The sequence below is a fragment of the Dendrobium catenatum genome, unplaced genomic scaffold (genome assembly GCF_001605985.2).
Source record: "Dendrobium catenatum unplaced genomic scaffold, ASM160598v2 fragScaff_scaffold_113, whole genome shotgun sequence".
NCBI lineage: Eukaryota > Viridiplantae > Streptophyta > Magnoliopsida > Asparagales > Orchidaceae > Dendrobium > Dendrobium catenatum.
The window spans coordinates 445,942-469,346 of NW_021318575.1; positions in this window are offsets into that span (position 1 = coordinate 445,942).

The window sequence follows — 23,405 nt, forward strand, 5'->3', positions numbered from 1 at the left end:
TACAGACTTCATTTACAATAAATTCTAAATTGATTTGTTTTGATGTCTTCAACAATTCGAAGTATGATTTCTCTGAAATATTAATATACACGAACAACAAAATAATGCATCCAAAATATGTTAGGAAAAATAATAATCAAAGCAATAATATTTTGAATCATAAAAAATATACAAGTTTTAAGAATATCAACAATCAAGAACTAAATTACAACTATCTCAATAATCTCTCCCTTTTTTATGATGAAAAAATAATTATTATTTGAATAAAATTGAATATCCTAAATTTCTCATTAGCTCCCCCTAAAAGAATAAACATGTGAATAAAAGGGAATTCCTTGAAGAACATTTTTTTTTTTTTTTGTATATTTTTCACAATTGTCAAAAACAAAATAAAAAATCAATCACCAATCACCAAATAATATTACTCCCCCTTTTGACAGTAATAAAAAGGGAAAATGAAAGTTGAAATGGAAGAAGTCATATGAAAAACTTTAGTAATTGATCTTGAAAGAGATTGAAATAGAATTATAATAAAAACTTAATTATCATTAGATGACAAATAAAGATTCAAAGTTATTTAAATTAAAGTATAATTAAGATAAGAAAAATTCATCAAGATCATGAAACATTTCAAATAATTACATAAGGAGAATTATAGAAAAAGTGAAGATATGAATATTAGTTAAATTCACTTTTCAGTACAAAATATAATTGAACATTATATTGATTTGAATTCGAAGATTAAATGATAAAGAAAAGAACACATTTAATTGGCGACATTGCATATCTTTTCAAATATTTGTGGCACACTTTATGCATCTTTTTGTATTTGGGCTAATTTTGTGCCTCTTTTCAATTTACAAATTATTGTGCATTATTTTGATTTTTGTACACATTGAACATTTCTTTTTGATACCTCTTTTTTTTAAATGATCTTTTCAAAATTAATAATCTAAAAAATCAAATTTCTCTAATTACAAATATAATTATATTGAAAAGAAAAATAAAAAATTAATAAATCAAAATTACAATAATAATATTTAAATTATATTTGCCTAAAAAGAACATGGGATTGATAGCCTTAACTTGATCAAGGTATAAGTTAACTTAACACATTTTAAAAAATTAGAGTTCATAATAAAATTAATTTTTGTATTGCATTTTAATTTATAACATCTTTTAGATCAATTAAGATATGATTATCATATAGGCAAACTTATATTTCAAACAACGAACCAAAGCAACTAATCAAAATAAGACATTTTTTATTGATATCAATTAAAAAAAATCAAATACTTTGAAGCTCTATTGATATCAATTCATAATAGCGAAGAAAACATAATATCATCAAAATCAACATAAAATCTAAAGAAATACAAGCACATAAAACACTAAACAAACATAAGTACAAAAATATAGAAATAATCACTAAGATCATCATATCTAGAGAGGACTGACAAAGATAACACAAAAGAAGTACATCTAGAATTCTGAGGGCCCCTGGTCTAGAGGAGGAGGCTGGTTGAAGACATAGAAATAGCTATTCATCATAGATACATTAGTGTTCACTGATTCGAAAAGACCTCAAATCCAACCCATATCTTGTTGATATTATGCATCCTGCTGGTTTAAATGAGTCTGAATTTGATCAAAATGTTGATCAAAATGACTCTCTAACCGATCAAGCGTTGGACCATCTCCTGAAAGTCAGGTCCATGGGCAAGTACATGTGCTCCCCCTTCTTCCTCAGTATCCTCACTTGTATTGTCATTCTTTCCAAAAAGTGCTCGAAACGAAGCATCAGTGAAGTAGATTGGCAATTCAAGCGGAGGCTCAGGATGAACAATGTTGTATTTCTTTTCTAAGACATATGCCACTAGATGTCCTAAAATAATATTTTTCTTTCTCTTATGAGAAACATGCCCAGTTTCAGAAAGGTTATGAATATAATTTAGAATGTGTTTTGCTTCATCTATTAGTTTTCCGGCCATTTCTAAGATGAGAATGATTGAAAGAGGCTATTGAAGTGATGGAAAATGAATTCTAAAACCCTCTTATTTAAAGAAAAATGATCTTTCATACGTACAAAAATGGATTCATACAGTACGATATGTGTTTCGTACATGACAAAAATATTGTCATATGTACGAACTATAACGTCTAAAATGAAATGACTTTTCGAAATCATGCAAGTTATGAAGTATCCTTTCGTATATGTTTTTTGACCAGACAATCGTACAGAAGAACAAATGTTCATCCAGGATGATCAGTTATTTAAGATCATTTTAATGACGATTAGGTTCATTCCCCACATCAAATGACATGTGGTTCGTATGCACAAAATAAATTTTTGTACGTATGATCAGTTATAATAACTAATTCTGCCCAGATAACTGTCTACATGTGTATAGATGAACGAAGATAAATCATCTAGGATGATATAAATATCATACTGTATGATATGTGTTAGAAAAAGAAAACTTTACACATTCTATTAAAGACAATGATTGACGTGCTATAGATTTTTAATAAAACAAAAATAATTTCGTAAAGTACAAATATAACACTTAGAAAAATTCAACACAAACAATTAAAAATAAGAATTTTTATAAGTGGTACGAGTTTAAATCACACAGGGCATAAAAACCAAAAACCAAAAAGTACTCACAAAAATAAAACATTAACAATAAAAAAATAGAGAAAAAATATAGAAATATATCAAGTTTGTAGAGTATTTTGTTTAAGCATTAAGACCGATCACACCTAGCTTTGTTCTTAATGTGTTAAAAGTATCAAAGACTAGTGGTTTTGTAAAATTATCTGTAAGTTGATTTTCAGTCAAAACATGGTTCAATTCTATTCTCTTTTGGATACATGCTCCCTAATGAAATGATGTCTTATGTCTATATGTTTGGTTCTAGAATGTTAAATATGATATTTTGAAATATAAATTGCACTAGTGTTATCATAATAAATTAGAATTGTGCCTAATGTAAATCCTAAATCAATCAATTATTATTTCATCCAAAGAACTTGTGTAACACAACTTCCTAAGGCAATGTATTCAGCTTCAACAGTAGATAGGGGTAAGGAATTCTATTTTTTACTGGACCAAGGAATTTCCTATAAATTCACAAGTTCCAGATGTACTATTTCGATCAACCCTACAACTTGTAAAGTCTGAATATCTAATAATTCCAAATGAAGAGCTATACATAAGATATCAAATCCCTAAGTTCTGAGTTCTCAAGAGATATGTCAAAATCCTTTTTACTATTGTCAAATGTGATTCTTTTGGATCTGATTGAAATCTAGTACACAAATAAATATTAAACATAATATCGGGTCTGCTAGTAGTCAGATAAAGCAAAAATCCAATAATTTCTTTAAATTTCTTTTGAACAATATATTTTTCCTTTGAGTCCTTATCCAACTAAACTAAGAAACTCATAGGTGTACTAACTGATTTAACATGTTCATTTCGTACTTCTTGAGAATTTTCTTAACATACTTTGATTGACTAAGAAATATTCCCTCCTCAATTTACTTAATGCTAAAACCAAGAAAATAACTAAGATATCCCATTAAGCTCGTCTCAACTTCACTACTCATTATTTTTCAAAAATCATCATAATTATTTTTATTTATAGATCCAAAAATGATATCATCAGTATAAATTTGAATAATGAGTATATCGCCTCTCAATTTCTTCAAAAAGAGAGTGATATCCACACTTCTTTTTTCAAAAGATTTCTCAAATAGTAAAGTGCTTAACCTCTCATACTAAGCCCTAGGTGCCTATTTCAATCCATATAATGCCTTTTTAATTTAAAAATATGATTTGGATATTTTAAATTTTCAAAACCTGAAAGTTGTTTAACATAAATATCCTCTTGTATTACTCTATTTAAAAAGACATTTTTAACATCCATTTTATATAATTTAAATTCTCTAAATAAGGCAAAGGCTAATAAAACCCTAATTACTTCAAGTCTTGCTATAGGGGCAAAAGTTTTCTCAAAATCAATTCCTTTAATTTGACCCCTTAGCCTCCAATCAAGTCTTATTCCTTACAACAACTCCTAAGTCATTCATTTTATTTTTAAATAACCACTTAGTTTCAACTACACTTTGATCTTTTGGCCTTGCAATTAATTCCCAAATATCATTTCTTATAAACTAATTTAATTCTTCTTGCATTGCCAATATCCAAAATTCATATGAATATGCTTGATTTATATTTGTGAATTCTATTATTAAAATAAAGACAGAATGATTGACTTCTTTACTAAGTCCACATCTTGTCCTCACACCCTCACTAGGTTCACCTAAAATCACTTCCTTAGGGTGATTTTTAGAAAATTTCAAATATCTAGGCATAAGGTTTTCTTTCTCCAAATTTTTATTCAAATTAATTTTCTCAATCTTTTGGGAGTTATTTTCTATTTCATCCTCTTTTAAATTTGGCTCTTCCAAAATTCTAGATTTATTAAATACAACATGTATGATCTCCTCAACTACCAAAGTTCTTTTATTAAATACTCTATAAGATTCTTCAACACTAGAGTATCCATGAAAAATTCCTTCATTTGATTTTGGATCCAAATTTTTTAAGAAAGATTTTTCATTATTTTGTATGAATACCTTACATCAAAAAATATACAAATATGACAAATTAGGTATTCTCCCATTAATAAGCTCATAGTGTATTTTATTCAATTTTGATCAAATGTTTATCCTATTCAAAACATAACATGCAGTACTAACTGCTTCAGCCCAAAAATATTTAGGAAGTAAGTATTCAGCTAATATGGCGCTAGTGGCTTCAATTAATATCATGTTCTTTTTTTCAGCTACTCTATTCTTTTGAGAAATTTTAGGTGCAGAAAAATTGTGATCATTTCTTTTTTATTTAAAAAAATCCTCAAATTTATTATTTTCAAATTCACCTCCATGATCACTTTGAATTATTAAAATCTCATATCCTAGTTTCCTTTGAATCCAAGTCGAAAAGTCTCTAAATTTCTCAAATAATTCACTCTTATGAAATAAAATTTTAACCCAGGTGAATCTTGAGAAATCATCAACTATCATAAATTTGTATACTTTCCCTCCTACACTTATAGTGCTAACCGGTTCAAAAAGACATATATGTAAAATCTCGAAAGATTTGCTAGTTCTAAGATCCTTATTGGAATGAAATGAAGACTTCTTCTATTTTCCTAATTGACATGCATCATAAATGTGATTCTTAATAAAGTCTAGGTTTCGTATATCTCTAACCAAATCCTTTTGAGCAATTTTCCTAAGGTTTTTCATACTAGCGTGACAAAGTCTCCCATGCCATAACCAAGATTCATCAGAAATTATTTTTAAACAAAAAGTATTAGGAGTTTTAATATAATTTAAATCTAGCATATAAACATTATTTATCCTGATTCTTTGCAAAATATCATTTCCATTTAGGCTTAATATACAGCTAGTAGGAAAAAAATTTATGTTATATCCTTATCACATAGCTAACTAATACTTAACAAATTATACTTTAAGTCTTCTACTAGCAACACATTTTCATGAAAAAATTTTACAAGTTTTTGATCATACATGTGCCAACCACTTTTTTAATAGTGTTATCTCCTAGTGTAACCCTGTCTCCATTCTTGACTTCCAGCAATATAAATTATATAGTGTCTTCAGTTATATGCTTCGAAAAACTGCTGTCCAGGTATCAAATGCTCTCATGAGGCCTTATATGAGAGCGTTTCTATAAAACAATTAAATGTTAGACTTGTGAACCCAAACAAGTTTGGGTCTCCTTTTGACAAAATAAAATTAGATATATGTATGATATGACTTTGTTTATGCATCTTAGGTCTCCACACTAAATGAGTTTTTTATCTTAGGTACAAGTGTGTTAAATATGTCCAATGATCCCACAAGAATAACATTTAACTCTAGGAAATGGATTTATCAAATTTTTATAATAAATCTATCTCTTCTTAGGTTTTAAAATTTTTGACCTTAAAATAGGATTAGAAAAATCTTCAAGTATTGGGGTATCCTATTTTCTTCAAGAGCTTTCACTATTATTCTAAGAAATGAATTTGTATCCTTTAACATAGTGTTATCATATTTCAAATAATGCTATCTATTCTCAGATTCATCATTACATTTTTTTAATTCTTTTTCCAATTGAGCATAGGATACTTTTTAAAGATAATTCTTTTTATTCGAGTAATCAAATTCATCAAGTAAGCTCATGTAATTATTATCTATCAGTGCTTGATCTTTTCTAAAGATTTTATATTCTTATATTTCTAGGTTTATACTAGCATGCATTTTTTTAAGTTTTTTATATGCATCATGAATTCTTTCAGAAACTTCTAATAATTCATTATAGGTTAAGTCACATACCTCTTCTTGATCTGACTGATCAAGATTATCGACCATTAAACATAGGTTGGTGACTTCCTCATCCTTTTTTTTTTAGATGAATTCGAAGTTGAGTCTGCCAAAAAAGCTTTCTAAAATATCTTCTTGCTCTTATTCACATTTGTTTTCTCTTTTACCTTCTCCTTACTAGGAGTGGCTTTTAGATTTAAGCAGACTAATTTTATATATTCAGATTTGTTGCATTCATAGCAAATCATATCATTAGAAACCTTAATATTTTTATTGAACTTACCTTTGTTCCACTATTGGCATCTCCTTTGATTCCTTTTAAGAAAACTTTTAAATTGCCTTGTTATTGAGGCAATATCATCCTCATCCTCAGGTTATGACTGATCACTTTTCGACTCCTCCACTTTCAGTGATACGTTCTTCTACTTTAACTGTTTACCTGCATCAATCTTCTTTTAACTCACTCCTTGCTCATAAGCAATTAGTGATCCAAGAAGATTATCAATAGAGTAAACATTTAAATTTTTAGACTCTTTAATAACAGTTATTTTAGTATTATAAGAAATAAGCAAACAATGAAGAATTTTATTGACCATTTCAGTGTTTGTTAGTTCCCTACCTAATGCATGTAAAGAAGTGACTATTTAAGAATCGTGTATACATGTCAAAGATGGATTTATTTGGTTTTATACAAAATAATTCATAGTCATGTAATAAAATATTTAATTTAAATTGCTTTACTTCATTAGTCCATTCATAAGTAATACAAAGCCTCTCTCATATGTCCTTTTTACTTTTTCAAGTGGAAACCTGCATGTAATCTTCTAACTTAATTGCACAAAAGAAATTATTTAAATATTTTACATTTAGTTGTGCTAAGTCACATTCTTAATTGTATAGTCAGCAAAGGGTGTTTCAACTTTAATGCCATCAACTAATCAAGTTGGTCTAGTATACCATTTTTGAACTAAAATCCACAAGTGATAACCTAGTGATTGCAAAAATGTAGAAATGCATATTTTCTAAAAATTAAAAGGGATATTGTCAAATAATTGATGTCTTGTGATTGAATACCATTCCGGTGTGTTTTAGTTTCCAAAAATAATCATTCTCATTTTTCAAAAAAATAGTTTAAACTTATGATTATGAAATAATGCTCTGATACCACTTGTTGAATCTAGATTAGGTTGTTAAACCCAGGGGGGTGAATTAATAATTTAAAAAATTTTCTTAGATTTATAAATTTGAAAATCGTTGATTCTCATGACAAGTTAATTAAAGTTTTAAAATAACTTTTCTACCATAAAAAAATAACTTGTAGTAATTAATTTTTGAAATTTAAAAGACACAAAGATTTATAGTGGTTTGGTCAAACATGACCTACATCCACTCCCTAAAGACTCCCTCTCAAGGTATTGCACTATTACCAAAGCGTCTCTCATTTTGCCCCCATAGCAAGGCGGAGAAGCCTTTATAAATCCTCTTTTTCATCAATCCCCGGTGCGGTAGAGAACCGTCATCCCTTCACACTCACCAAGTGTCAGCAAAGAACCGTCATCCTTTCACACTCTCCAAGTGTCGATAGAGATTTGTCATCCTATTCACACTCTCCAAGTATCAGCAAATAACCGTCGTCTATTCACACTCTCCAAGTGTCAGTAGAGTTCCGGATCTTCTTCAAAGATCTTCTCATGAGCAACTAGAAAGACAAGAAGAATAGTGACAACCAAAATCATAAAGAGATTCTTACCTTTGAGTAACCTTGTGAACCCTTCACACTCCACTTGCAAGAAATTTCTCTCAAACACTCTCTCACACTCTCTCTTTCAATTGCCTTTAAAAAATCACGAAGACAAGACTTTTTCACGTCAATTTTAGTGGACCTTTTATATCAAATATATAAAAAACCACCGAGAAAATTGAAATATTCAATTTTGAGCGTACACGATCGTATAGTACGATCATATATTTGCACGTATGAACATTTCAAAAATTATTGCATACGAATCTATTATGAATTCGTACGCAATGATTTCATATACGATGATCGTCCAGGATGAACATTTAGAAAATTTTTCACTTTCATCGGGACGAAGAGGGACCCCACAATTTTGTACCCTGTAAGGTGTACGTACGATAATGAAATCGTATGGTACGATTAGTTACGAAAATATTCAAATTTGTCATGAAGAAAATTCGGGACGAAAAGGGACCTCACAATTTCATACTCTGGAAGGTATGTACGAATTGTGATCATACAATATGATCCATACATAGAAAAAAAAATGAACGAAAAGGGACCTGTCCATTTCGTACTCTAGAATGTATGTACGAATTATAATCGTACAGTACGATCCATACTTAGAAATTTTTTTTTAAACGAAAAGGAACCCGTCCATTTCATACTTTGTAATGTATGCATGAATTGTGATTGTACAGTGCGATGAATACTTAGAAAAATTTTCATCTTTCTATTCGTTTGAATGCTCATCGGGAAAAATAACTGAACAAATCGTCCCGTACAAAATGACTTCGTACAGTACGATTAGTTTAAAAAGTTACAAAATTTAAACACTCCCACGATGTGTGTGTGCACAGTTACCCAATTACAATCACACTCTCTCTTACTCAATAAAATGAAAATTACAGACTTTATTTATAATAAATCCTAAACTGATCTGTTTTGAAGTCTTCAATAATTTGGAGTATGATTTTTTTGAAATGTTAGTGCACACGAACAACAAAACAATGCACCCAAAATATGTTAGGAGAAATAATAATTAAAGCAATAATATTTAGAATCATAAAAAACATACATGTTATAAGAATATTAACAATCAAGAAATAAGTTGTAACTATCTCAACAATCAATCCTTCAAAATTTTTATTGATTAAGATTTTGTTTGGGATAGCTCTCTTAGTTCTTTTGGAACCAATTTTTTAATATAAATATGTTTTGAATTAAGAAGCTGCTTTAAAAAATAATAGAATAATTGTCTCAATTGAAGGTGAAATTATTATGTGCGGATACAAATGTCATCCATATGCGACTCAAAACGCGCCACATCACTCATTTATTATGTACTACAGCTATGTACCGGGTGACCTGGTGCGTTCTAATTCTCCTTCGGATGGTCCGATGTCCGCATAGAATAATTTCTCCAAATGAAGCATCAATATAACATATTTCATAGAGTTTATACAGTTATGCAGGAAATTTCTTATAAGATTTGTTTATCTGCATATTACATAGCTTTTCTTTTTATGGATTTAGGGACAAAATACCGCCTTCAAAATAAATTATATGAAACGATCTTCAACTTTTTCTTCATACTTTATAGTTTGAAAAAAACTTTTATTGGCAACGATAATGGGAAGACTTGGGAATCTTCTAAGGCATTAACGATGAAGCCCAAGTTGAGTTGGACTTTTGACTTGATTATGGTCAATTATTTTGTTGACTGCAGGCATTGTTACTGACAAAGATACTGAGGAAGCTTCCATTGTCCGCAAAGATTTTTTTCGTGTTTTCATTGAAGTTTACGTGTGGGGAAAAGCCCCTCCTTTCGTAAAGTAGATGCAAAGAGTTTTCTATCACATTAATATATTTAAAATTATGGGGACAAACGTACGTATATATTTTAAATACAAATTTAATTGTTTATAATAGTTGAAGAAACTGTTGAGGAAGCTTATCTTGATATATTGATTGGGGGTTTTGACTATTAATCAAGAGATCTTGAATTTGAAACTTGAGTATATGATATGTGTCTGAATTTGCCTTAATGACTTAATATCAAAAAAAGAAGTCCTTGGCGATCACATGCAGGTGGTCCTATCCCGTTGCTCTTCGACCACCTTCGCATCTCACAATCCCGTAAATTCCTTCCTCGATGGAGAAATTATTTTGTGCGAACGCCGAACGCAGTTTACCGTTCGGAGATCAACCAGAATACGTCACGTCAACAGTATCGAGCCGGATACCAAGCAGGAAGCGACGTGACACATTCTGATTAGTCTCTGGACGACGTTCCGCATCCACACGTAATAATTTCTCTCCTCGATGAGATCCTACCATGACTTTATCATCTCTTCTTTTTCTGTCACTCATCGTGTGTCACATTAATGCCCCTCCTGTTGATATTTCACACAACTTTCTCATCTCTTCATGAAAAAGATCGTGCCTTTTTCTTAATTGTTTAAAGGTTCAATGTTCATCAAGTTCCATCAACTAAGTGTTATATTTTGTAAATAATAAACTTTACCGGTTATACTTTGTAAATGAGTTAGAAAACTTTATGGTTTTAGGGAATAAGAGGGCGACCCTCTATTTTTTAAAATTATTGCTTCTAGGATGACTTCTTGGGCTTATGGTCAACAAAAAAAAAAAAACATTTCTTTATAAGGTCGTTGCCGTGTAATACAATTTTTTCTGATCAACATGGTTGCTGATTTCAAAGGGGAAATAGCCACCCAATTTTGATAATCATGAAAAATTAGCACATTTAATTTTTCTTTTTGGACAACTTTTTTATTATTATATAACAAAAATTTTTAATACAATCTTGAATTTTTTATAATAAAAATTGTTTTAAAAAGTAGAAAAAAAATCATCTCAAATGAAGCCTTAGGCTCAATTTGTTTTGAAGAAATAGGAAAAAAAAGGAAGGGAAATGATAAAATAATGGTATTAAAACTAGTTTTTATCATGCTTGATTTAGAGATAATTGAGTAATTTGTTTATTAGCATTTAGAGATAATTTATTCTTACATAGTTGAGCATATCATGGATTGAATTTTGCTTAATCATTTAAAGATTGGTTTGGGACAGCTTTCTTATTATTTTCCAAATCAACTTTTTGATAAACAAATTTATAATTCAAACTATTTTTGATACGAAAAAATTGCTTTAGGAAACAATTAGAAAACTATCTCAAACGAAGTCTAAGAGTCGTTTATATTTGGCTCAATCTTGAGCTAAATTTATATATGTATGCTCGTACTTTTCTTGTTTAGATTTTTTATGGTCGAGCTTGTGTTGTACTTAAGTTGCATTATTAATTGGAGTATTTAAACAATATGAGTACTTGACTTCTTATATTAATAAAAAATTATAATTCTAAATCAACAGTAATATAATAAATTAGTAATTTACTACTTGACCTCAACTATATAAGCATAAATTAAACAAGATAACAAATAAGTCATCAAAATATTTTCTTATAATCACTGAACATAAATAAATATCAGTAAATTTACTCATTAAATAGAGAAATAAGAAGTGGATAAGTCTATTGAATGACCTTATTATCCTTTAAGAAAATTAGAAGGCAAGCCACTTGCTACATTGCCAAGGTGTAGATGTCAAAGGCCATGGATTAGGTGCGTAAGTGATGTTTTTTTAGAGATATAGGGGAGTTTTTTTGGATGAGGATCATTATGGAAGTTTAACATAAGCAGTATTTTTTTATTGAATTGCAAAACATTTACATAGAATTTCAAAACATCTCAATTTACAAATCTATGCAATATTAAATAAGATTGTTGTTGCATCCTGGAATATTCATGACGGTAGAGAAATATAAAGTTTAACGTCTTAGCTTTGTACAAAATTCTAGCACACAATCAGATAAAAGAGAGGGTGTAGCGTTCATAAGAGACAGAAGAAGTTTTACGTGAGAACCCTAAAAAGGGTGAATGAATCCAGTAGTGTCTGTAGTCAAGTACATGTGAAGCACTTCCTTAGGGGGAAGGTCTTAGCTTGATGTAGCAAATATAAATCATATAGAGTGCATTACATAGTGGAAATCAAAAGAATCAATATTGATGTGTTCGTTTAGTCGACATGACCATAGGTAGTAGTCGACGAAAGTCAAAAAGACCTTAGTCTTGTGACAGAGGTCAGAAGGGTCGTAGTCGATGAGCGATGAAGGTTGCAAAGTCTATTAGCAGGTGACATGGGTAAGAAGGACCGTAGTCGGTAGACAACAGAGGTTGGAAAGACCATTATTTGGTGATAGGATTTAGAAGGACTATAGTCGGCGGGCGACGAAGGTCGAAGAGATCATAATCGATGGGAGACAGAGGTCAGATAGACTGTTATCTGGCAATAGTGGTAGGAATGATCATAGTCGGTAGGAGAAAAATGTTTGAATGACCATTATCTGGCTGGCAGTGGTCAGAAAGATCATAGTCGACAGGCAATTAACAGAGGTCAGAAAGACCATTATCTAGCGACAGGGGTCATGGTTAGTAGGAGACGGAGGCCATAAAGACTATTATATAGCAATAGGGTTTGGAAGGACCATAGTTGGTTGGCGACAAATGTCAAAAAAACTATTATCTGGCGATAGGGGTCAGAAGGACCGTAGTCGGTGGGTGACAGAGGGCAGAAAGACCATTATTTGGTGACATGGTTTATAATTGGTAGCATACAAAGATTGGAAAAAAATGTTATTTGACAAGAGGGGCCCGAATAGCTGTAGTGAGCTTGTGAGAGATGCTAGAAAGACCATTATCTAACGAAAGGGGTCAAAAGGACTATAGTCAGTGGGTGATAGAGGTCGGAGAGACTATTTTCGGTGGGAGATAGAGGTCTGAAATGCCATTATATGGTTATAGGGGTCAGAACGACCACAATAAGGAAACAAAGGTCAGAGAAACCAACGACACTCAATGGCTTAGTGTAAATTCGACTTCAGCTGGTGGTCGGGCAGAAGTCAAACATCCTACGGAAGTCTAGAGATTGACAAATGTTTAATGTATGGCAACAGTCCAATGGAAGTCTGAAAACGATCACAAATTCGGTGATGGATGGAAGTCTAGTGATGGATGGAAGTCCGACGTCGAGTAGACACCCGATAGAAGTTTGCTAGTGGTCCGGTGGAAATCTTGTGATGAATGGAATTTTGTTTCGAGCAGAAGTTTGACGGAAGTTCAGTGATTGGCAGGGGTCTGTCAAAAGTCTGAAGATGGTCGATGGTCCGGTGAAACTCTAGGTGGTGGTCCAAGAGGAATTTGGTGCAAGAGTGATTTAAGATTTTTCTTCCTTCTTCCTTTCCTTCTCCTCCTCCCTCCTTTTGTGAAGAATGAGGTGTCTATTTATAGTTTTTGAGGGTGCCATGTCCAATAAGTAGGAGGGAGATGAAGGGTATATTGGGAGTGGATTGAATGGGTGATCGATATTAAATCTTTTGATCTTAGACCATTTATCAAGTATTTTTGTGCCTTACATATGTTAGAATTCGATGATCTTAGGCTCACTGGATTCATTTAGTCGAGATGTTTGATTCAACTATAAGCATGTTATGTTTGGAAATTGTTTAATTATCAAAATTATTGTTCAAACTTTCTAAATGTACTTCGAGTATTTGATTTGGACCCATTTGGGCATGGGTTGAGTCGAATTTAGTGTCATTGGGTTAATATTTTCAAGACGTTAAGTTCAATTATAATTTTACTAAAATAGTAGTTTGGATGGTCACAAATTTAATTTGAAGTTTCTAATTTTATTTTTCCTCAAAATTTGTACCCGATCAAGATAATCTTTTGATTATATATAAGTTGCCCCCTATTTTCATACATCAAATCCTACATAGTCCAAAAATATACATTCCAATTTTTTAGAGAATTTTTATACAACTTGAAACTCCAAAATAATATGATCTTGGCCATAAAGATCACAATTGGTTTTAAAAGTGCTAAAATTGAGCCCGAACGACAAAAAATGATTATGAGGACTCTAAAAATATCTGAATTGGCATGTCCTGCCCAAAAAATTATGTTAAAAAATGGACCGGTCTGAATCAGTAGATGGCAGCTGCGGCTACTGTGCTGTTAATGCTTGACATGCCCTTAAGCTCGTATGAAGTTGCGCGTCTGCCCGCTTTACTCGGTGCTGCCTCGCTCTAGCCTACACTGGCCGCTCTGTCTAGTTCATAGCCCACACCACCAAAATGGCACAATATCCATTCCATGCACCAACAACACTCAAATGGTAGCGATTAATCGGTCGTTCGACTATCTCTTGGCTAATTGCCAAATTTTTTATATGTTTCCGCCGACTTTCTTACAAAAAAAATTTCACTGATAAAACCCATGTAAGAAACAAAATGCGATGGTCTTTTTCCGAAAAAAAAAAAAATATTTATAATGGATTTATGGTGGTCATCCAATGGATTCCATTTTCATTTACAATGACAGACGGACTGACGAATTCATGGGAATTCCTGTATGTAATTTCTAGCACCATTACTGGTAGTCGACCGTTAGTAAGTTCTAGTGGCTTATTCGCCAGAAATTCCACCAAAAAAATATGACAAAATTTCCACCATTTTCCATTCCATTTCATTGTGACACCCCATATCTAATGTTTCCGACGAATATTCCACTAGAAAGCCACTAGAAACATGTAGTAATGTAAAAAACATTGGCAGCCCCTTATTGTTCATCTACAATATTTACAAAAATACCTTCAATAGTTAATATATATACACAAAATAAGATATATCATCTTCATATAATATTGCTACTCAAAATATAATAAAACCATTCAAAACATAAGTTTAAAAATTAAAAATTCAATCGTTCAACATAAAAATTGTTCAAATAAGTATTCAAAAACAGCAATAATGTCCCATTCAAAATATAACAATAAGGTTACAATGAAAATAAGTTCTCGAAACTAATACAACAACTTAAACATTAGGTTCTCTAATCAACTTCCATATCCTCACTCCACTCAGATTCATGCTCAAGATGCTAATCCTTTTCTTTTGATTTTGGCTCAGGCATGATCATAACTCTACATGTATCTTAGTTTGCTATATAAGTATGTTGTCATATATTTGTCTCATCTCTTCTATCTCTTTGGTGAGAGAAACAACCCTCTCACTAATGATATTATATCAACTACACTATCACTAAAAGATTTTGAGGTGGATGTATTGGTTTCATATCCATATGCCTGAGAATCTAATCCATACACCCTCACCATTTATCTTCCTCTATCAGCCTGTGACCACATGTGGTACTCAAAGTTCTATATCAAACCTGAAGATGATCACTTAGCAGCAAAGGCCCCTCTTTAAGTCGTACAATATCCTCGTACGAGACACTAAGTACATAAAAATTAACTTCTATTTCCTTATTATTTATGAATTACTATTTAAAAATTGATACTCACATAGCTTTTCTTCACCTTCTCATCAACCCACTAATGATTAACTTGTTGGTGTGTTTGTACATATATATCTAATGGTATTGGCTCCCAACCAAGTACCTCTTTGCGCAATAGAGAACATAGCAAAAATAATATTCATATATTTGTAAAATTAAAGGAATCATTTACTAGTCATCGCATATGCTTAATGTGAGGCATTGAACCATCTGTGTGAAGAGAGCAACCTAAAACCCTATTATTAGATGCTTTATTCTACTTGTTATTCTCTCTCATCTTGGTGATCTCACGTGTCACCCAAGATCTAGTCAAATCACCCCACACGCCCTCTCCAAGCCATAATGGATACTCCCCAAACTTTCTATTGTCTGTGAACGTATCCCTAAGATGACTAAAGCCTCTTTTTTCAAGGTTAATTCTAATCCTCACATTATGCTCAGGTAACCAACTAATTTTTTTTGTACAACATTGTCACAATAAATAATATTAATACAAATGTAACAAAAGTGTTTTCATTATTCAACATCTAATGGATGAGAGAGAACACCACTACGAGCTAACTTCTCCTTATACCATCTCATATGACTTGCTGAAATCATTAATGTGTAGAGGTGTCGAAGTCTTGGAATAATTGGTAAATAAAATAACTGAGATTATGGAACTCCTTTTAACATTATTTTCCTGAATTAGGTTTGAACCGAGGCGTACTACATATACAATAACAAACTTCTATCACATTATCTTTGTAGTACAATATACAACTATTTATACAACAACCCAACTTTGGTACTTTTTTTATACAAATATGTGAGAATTAAGTTGCAGGCTGGATTTATTTCCTTGAGGATACAAATAAAGTCACTAAAGCACTCTTGAGGGATTTTATATTTGGTTTTTATACTAAGCATCCTAACAGCAACCAGTTATTTTGAATGAGTTGTGCAACAATCCCAAATTTGTTGCTTTGAATGAGTTGTGCAACAATCCCAAATTTGTTTTTAAGCAGCACGTAGTAATACAAAGAATTTATTTATTACAATGTTAGGTTGCTCTTCTATGTGTCCTCTTAAATTCAAACCTGTAGCATCAAAAATATGTTCTTCATACATTCTATTAATTAATCTTTGTCAATTATTCTAGAAGTTGTGAATGGATTATCATGAGTTTCTCTATGTGGTTCGTATTTACCATGTGAAGTTCAAAAGTAATGTACTAGAACGAATCTCCTATGATATAAATCAAGCTTAACATCCTCAGGGTTAAGAAAAATCCGACTTTTGTGCTTCAAGCATAGACATCTAAATATTCCATTCGACTTAAGTAAAGGTAGTTAACACGTGACATGAATGAAAGAATCAACTTCCTCAATAAATTCATTTGTTGATGCTTTTTATCCCGATAACAATCTGTTATACATCAAATACCCCACCTCTTAGATAGTGATATGGATGTTGAATTAATCTTCCTAAAATAAAATAAATGCATAAAAATTCATTATTGTGATGTGCAACTCCAAGGGTATAGAGTGTTTAGCTATCAAAGTCTGCCTAACTACTAACTTATCCTGAAATTCAAAACATCTAAATGACAACTTAGTAAACTCTAAACATTAAAAATCAAATATAAACATGAATAAATTCATTCCAACATCACTCAAATTGTTTTATACATCAATCAAATTCATGTATAACCATTTAAATTAAAATTACCCTTTAATATCTACTCCAAAAAATTCATCACATAACCCTAAACCATAAGAAATTAATTAGCGCACCAAAATAAAAGAACAAAAAGCTCCCTAAAAATAAAAGTTTTTTACTATACAACAAAATCTACAAAACATTGAGTTAAAAAAACTCTCTAAAGTTGGAATAACACATGTTCTAATAGTTCCAATTATGTTAAAAAGAAAAGGAGTAAATAGAATGAGTTTTGCCTTATAAATCTTGAAGAAATGGAGAGAAATGAGCAAGAAATCACTTGGATAGGCTGAATGGGGGCCATAGTAGCTATGGGCTTCGTCTCTAGGTAAAAAACTATGAAAATGAAGAAGAGGGGAAAGTTGGGGTGAAGGACCTTTTCTAGCAAAATTTCCAGCAAAAATTTTCACCAAACATTAATTAATTATTAGCGGAGGGCAATTTGATGCAAAAAAAAAAAAATTCAGAAGGCATAATAGCTGGTTAAATTTTTGACATTTTTTTGTAGTTCTTTTTAGAGAAAAACATTCCGGTATTGAGCAGCAGTTTTTTTGCTAGTAATTCCGTGGGAAAGTCCAACAAAAAAATTATGTCGATTTTGGATGATTTTCTTGTAGTGCTTTTAATATTTGGTTGGATTATTAGTTGATTCTTTCCTTACAAGGACTTTATTACTTAAGAAAATATGTGAATTAAAAAAGATAATGAATGCATTTTATCTTTGTTATACAAAGATATATGCATGGCTTAATGATATGTTATATTAGAGTGATAACTCTGAGCAAATGATATCTCATATTTGTTGTTTATTAAGATGGGATGTCAATTATAATAATGATATTATAGAAGCAATAATGAATCATATGAAGCCACCTAAAATTAAATTATACTATCTTAATTAATTAATGGGCTTTAGATGATTTTCCATGCTAAATACATAAATAGAGATGATGTCTTTTAACACTCTACTAATGGAGAAGCATGGAAATAGTTCAATTTTTGAGATCTTGATTTTACTTTTGACACACATAATATTTATCTTGGTACGTTTGGCTCGTGATTGGTTCAATCCTTTTAAGGTTCTAATTAGTACATGTAGTATTTTAAACATACTTCTAGCCCTTAATAATATACCTCATTAAATTAGAATAAAACAAAGATGATTTATTTTGTCAATGATTATACTATGAGAAAAGACTATAAAATGGTATTGATATTTAACCCCTATGGCCAAGTGAGTTAGAGAAGTTACAAAATATTATTGCAATAACTATTTGTAAGGAAAAAAAATCTTCCCATCATACTTTATGATCATGATAAACTTATTCATTCACTAAGTAGAGAAAGTAAAACTTGGTGGTCTTGCGCATTAAATATGGAAGTTCCCATTTAATAAGTAAAATGTAAATTTAAATTTTTATTATGTATAGTTTTTTTTTTTAATTAAAGGATTATTTAGCAGTAAGGCATAGCCTATGGAGTCAATTATGGTAGGATGTATTGTTGACAAAGAGAATTATTTTTTTTCTTAATTCTTTTAGGTATATATATGAGGATTTACATAAGTCCATTAGCAAAAATATCAATTAAAATGAGGATAAGATATAATTTAAGTGTTTAGGTCCTAAATATCATTTAGACAAGATATGTCAGAAGATAAATACTCATTGCAAGCTCATATATATGTGGTCCTCCACTGTGATAATGTTATATTATATAGAAAATTTTGTAAAGATGGAGAGAAAATAAGAGATTGTGACACACCCAGCTCATGCTTTTAGAAGTTGAGAATCTTACAAATGAAATACTTACTGAAATACACTAGTACTATAAAAATTCAAATCATGTCCTTATTAAATTATAAGATAAATTTTTTTATGTAGGATGTATAGTAATGATCAATTAATATCAAATAAAACAAAGGCTCTTTCTAGAGATCTTAATAAGATTACCCAAAGTTATAAAGGATTTTACATTAATGGATATAACATTCACAACTAAGGTCTTAATTAGAATAAGAAGACTTAAAATTATAATATTGTTAACATTATAAAGATTGAAGATTTAAATTACTATGGCCAAGTGAATAATATTAATGAGATGAATTAATTTGATATATTTTGAGTTATGTTAAAGTGTGATTAGGCTAACACCAGTGCTATAGATAGAAAGAAAGATTAATTTTGATATCCTTTAGTGAATTTCTCATGTCTAATTCATATAATAATAACAACAACAACAAAAATAACAACAGCAACAAGCCATTATCCCACTAGATGGGGACGAATATATGAGTTCTTTTCTCCATCGTGTTCTATTAAGAGTCAACTTCTTATTTAAATTTAATAAAAAATATCATTTATAATATTTTCTAGCCCGGCCTTTTTTATGTCTACCTCTCATGTCTAATTCATACTTGACAAAAATTATAACATGATCTATTTATTTCCTCTTTACAAGTGGAGCCCATCCAAAATCCAAATTATAATTTTTATGCGAGTGTCAGATTGACAGATACTTTCGATTAATATTCAAGTATTTCTTATAATGAGGAAGTGATGAGTCTAAATCAATCTTACAAAAGGAGTTAATATGTCATTACATATATATTCAAAATGCTTTAGTGGGCAATAATATCAAGCAGACAAAATATAATGTAAGTTATTAAAAACTTTTATTTATAGAAGTAATTTTTATAATTATATCATATATTAAACTATTAATAATTGGTTGCAAATTTTCTAATGCCTCTTATATTAAATTGTTAATTTTAAAATGTGCATGAATTTTTTTCAAAAGATAATGGTGGTCTATTAAGAAGAGCTATCAACTCTAATGGAAAATATAGTTAGAGGAAAGTAATAGAGCGTCTCAAACCCTCTCTACTTCAGCACATATAGATTTGAAGGACTATAATAAGTGTAGTTGAACCCAATAACCACCATGTCAATCCTTTAATGACTTTATAGATAAAGCACCATAATTAGATGACATAATAACAAATAAATGTTGTTTTTTTAAATGTATACATTCACAGTTAATTTTTTTTTTTCAAATAATTAAGGCAACCTACAAGGTGTAGTGAACGAACTTTTATTTGGTCCGGTGAACGTACGCAACTCTACGTTCGGCCGCCAGTAGAATCGCGCCACGCGTTTTCATTATTTACCGCGCGCCCCGACAACCCGACCCGAAACGGACCCAAGATTGCTCGGTATTGCTAGGTATTGGTCGATTTTGCTCGGCAATAACTAATACCGAGCAAATACCTAGCAATACCGAGCAAATACCGATTTGTACCGAGTTTTTTCTAGCAAAACCGAGCAAATCCCTAGCAATACCGAGCAAATCCCTAGCAATACCGAGCAAATCCTGAGCAAATACTGAGTTGTACCGAGTTGTACTGAGATGTGCCGAGTTGTAAAAAAACTCGGTACAACTCGGTATTTGCATGGTATTGATCTTCACAGAGCGGTATTTCTCATTTTTGCAAAGCAATACCTAGCAAATACCGAGAAAATCGCGAACATAGCATTCCCGGGTTCCGCTCCGGGTCAAGTCGTCGGGCCGCGCGGTAAATAGTAAGGACTATAATAAGTGTAGTTGAACCCAATAACCACCATGTCAATCCTTTAATGACTTTATAGATAAAGCACCATAATTAAATGATATAATAACAAATAAATGTTGTTTTATTTAATGTATACTTTCTCAATTAATTTTTTTTCATATAATTAAGGCAACCTAGCTACAATGTGTTGTGAACACACCATGTGGGAAAATAAATAAATAGGTACATGAATTCATATCAAGATGAGCAAGATGGTATCCAATGTAATATCCTAAAGTTTCTTTTATTGGGATCAAATGTTGGTGTTCTTGCTAGGGATAGTATATTGGTATAAACACATTTTGCAGATTGGCATAATAAGGGTATGAAACCTTTCATGAAGAAATTGATGGCAAAATTAATTAGGTCATTAAAATCATATTTAAACTTGAGTATTTATTTTATATTTGTTCAAAACTATTTACACTATCTTTATAAATCAAATTTAAATTTAATGGGCATGTATGTCCTGGATTCTTTAATCCCTTATATTAAATGTTGGAAAAATAAGATTAGCTATAAGCAAAGTATATTGAGATAGCAAGCCCATTAAGGAAATTATAGAGGTTGTCCTTGATAGAAATTATGGAATCTTATAGTTCAATGAAATTTATTAAATGGATTATTAGTCAAAACAACATGAAAGGTTTCATCAAGTTATCTTCTTTGCTCAATATATTTTACCTTATTTTTGTTTGGAATGTCTACTCTAGATCTACGTTAAAACTCTAAGCCTGGTGTTGTTAAGTAAATAAGTCAAGTAAGGCTGAGTCTTAGACTTTGTTTGGGACTACTTTCTTAATGCTTTCAAAAGTAGGTTATCAGTACAAAAATTCCTACTTCAAAAAATGTTTGTATTAAAAAGATATATTAGAAAACAGTAAGAAAACCATCCTAAACAAAACCTTAATCTATTGCAAAAGAAAGTTCAATATTTTATAATGAATTTGGTGGCCAAAAATTACTGGTGAACTCACTAGCATTTTTTCAATGATAATTTTTGTACATATTTATGTGCCTTGTTTGGCATAATGTGGTGGTGTTAAAGTCCTTTTGGAGTATTGTGTTAAAATCATATGCTTTTATTTATTTTTTGTAACTTTTCATGCCTAAAATTGTAGCATATATCTATAACTATTTTTTATTCTCTTAGAACTACTTTTGAATTGATCTTAGGTAGTACATGACAAATGCACGAGAAATAATTTTGAACGACTTGACTCGTGTTATAGAAGGTAATATATATATATATATATATGAAACCTACCCACTTTCTATAAAGAAAATATAGAATCTTTGGAATACAAATGTTTTAAATTTAACTATTATGCTTTTATTTCAAACACTCCATATTTTCTTTATAGAAAGCGCGTAGAAATTAGATTTTTAGACCTTAAGTTTGAAGTCAACAAAATGTTTCCAACATATCCCATTAATTAATTTCTAGCATAGTTAATTTAATAAACTCATTGGTTTTAATTTATTTGAGAGAAAGTCATTATTGACCAATTCAATTTAATTGCTAGTATATTTGTTATTGTTATTTCTTACACTTAGGCTTGGTTTGGGATCACTTTCTTGCTACTTTTAAAACAGTTTTTTAGTACAAAAATTAAAATTTTTTTAATAAAAAGCTGCTTCAAGAAGCAGTAGGAAAGTCGTCCCAAACTAATCCTTAGTTGGATATGTGAGATGATTGTAATTATATATACTGATATTGAAATTGCTTTGGGATTACGATGCAAAACTATAAAAAAAATAAAAAATAAAAAATTGAATTCCCTTTGCGGTAGTTTAAACTATAGTACTTATGGGAATGTATCACCAATTTAAATCATTGAAATTTTGAGAGTTTGTAGTTGTAAGGCAATCTAACACTGTAAAAAACAACTGTTGTCCTAAAAATGCTTTGTTCAAGGCTTCGTTTGGGACATGATTCTTATTGTTTTGAGTTTTAGCGTAAAAATTTTTAGTTATTTTTAGTAGAAACTTCTTTAGATGTTAGTTAGAAAGTTGTCCCAAAAATATATGCCACTACTACAATTATGAATGATTAAAACCATTGCAAAATCTTGTGCCGTGAAATAGTTTTCATGGTTATTGCAAAACAAATTCTAAGGGGTGTTGCAAATGATTGCAATCACAATGGTCTAGCATCGATTTCAAAATTATTTGTAACAATTTTGCATCGATCAAAGCTCCTGCAAATGCCTCCATTTATTGTCAAGAAAGAATGTTTTTTTTTTCTAGTACGTTCATCATACGATCTATATTAATCCCACGATGATGTCATATATTTTTAAATATCACGATAATTCATAATATCAGAATTAAGAGATCTTAGACTTGTTGAATTCGACTCAACAACACATACTCGTTTTGTCAATACCTAGCAAATACCGAGCAAATACCGAGAAAATCGCGAACATAGCATTCCCGAGTTCCGCTCCGGGTCAAGTCGTCGGGCCGCGCGGTAAAGAGTAAGAGCACCTGGCGATATGTTATTGGCGGCCGA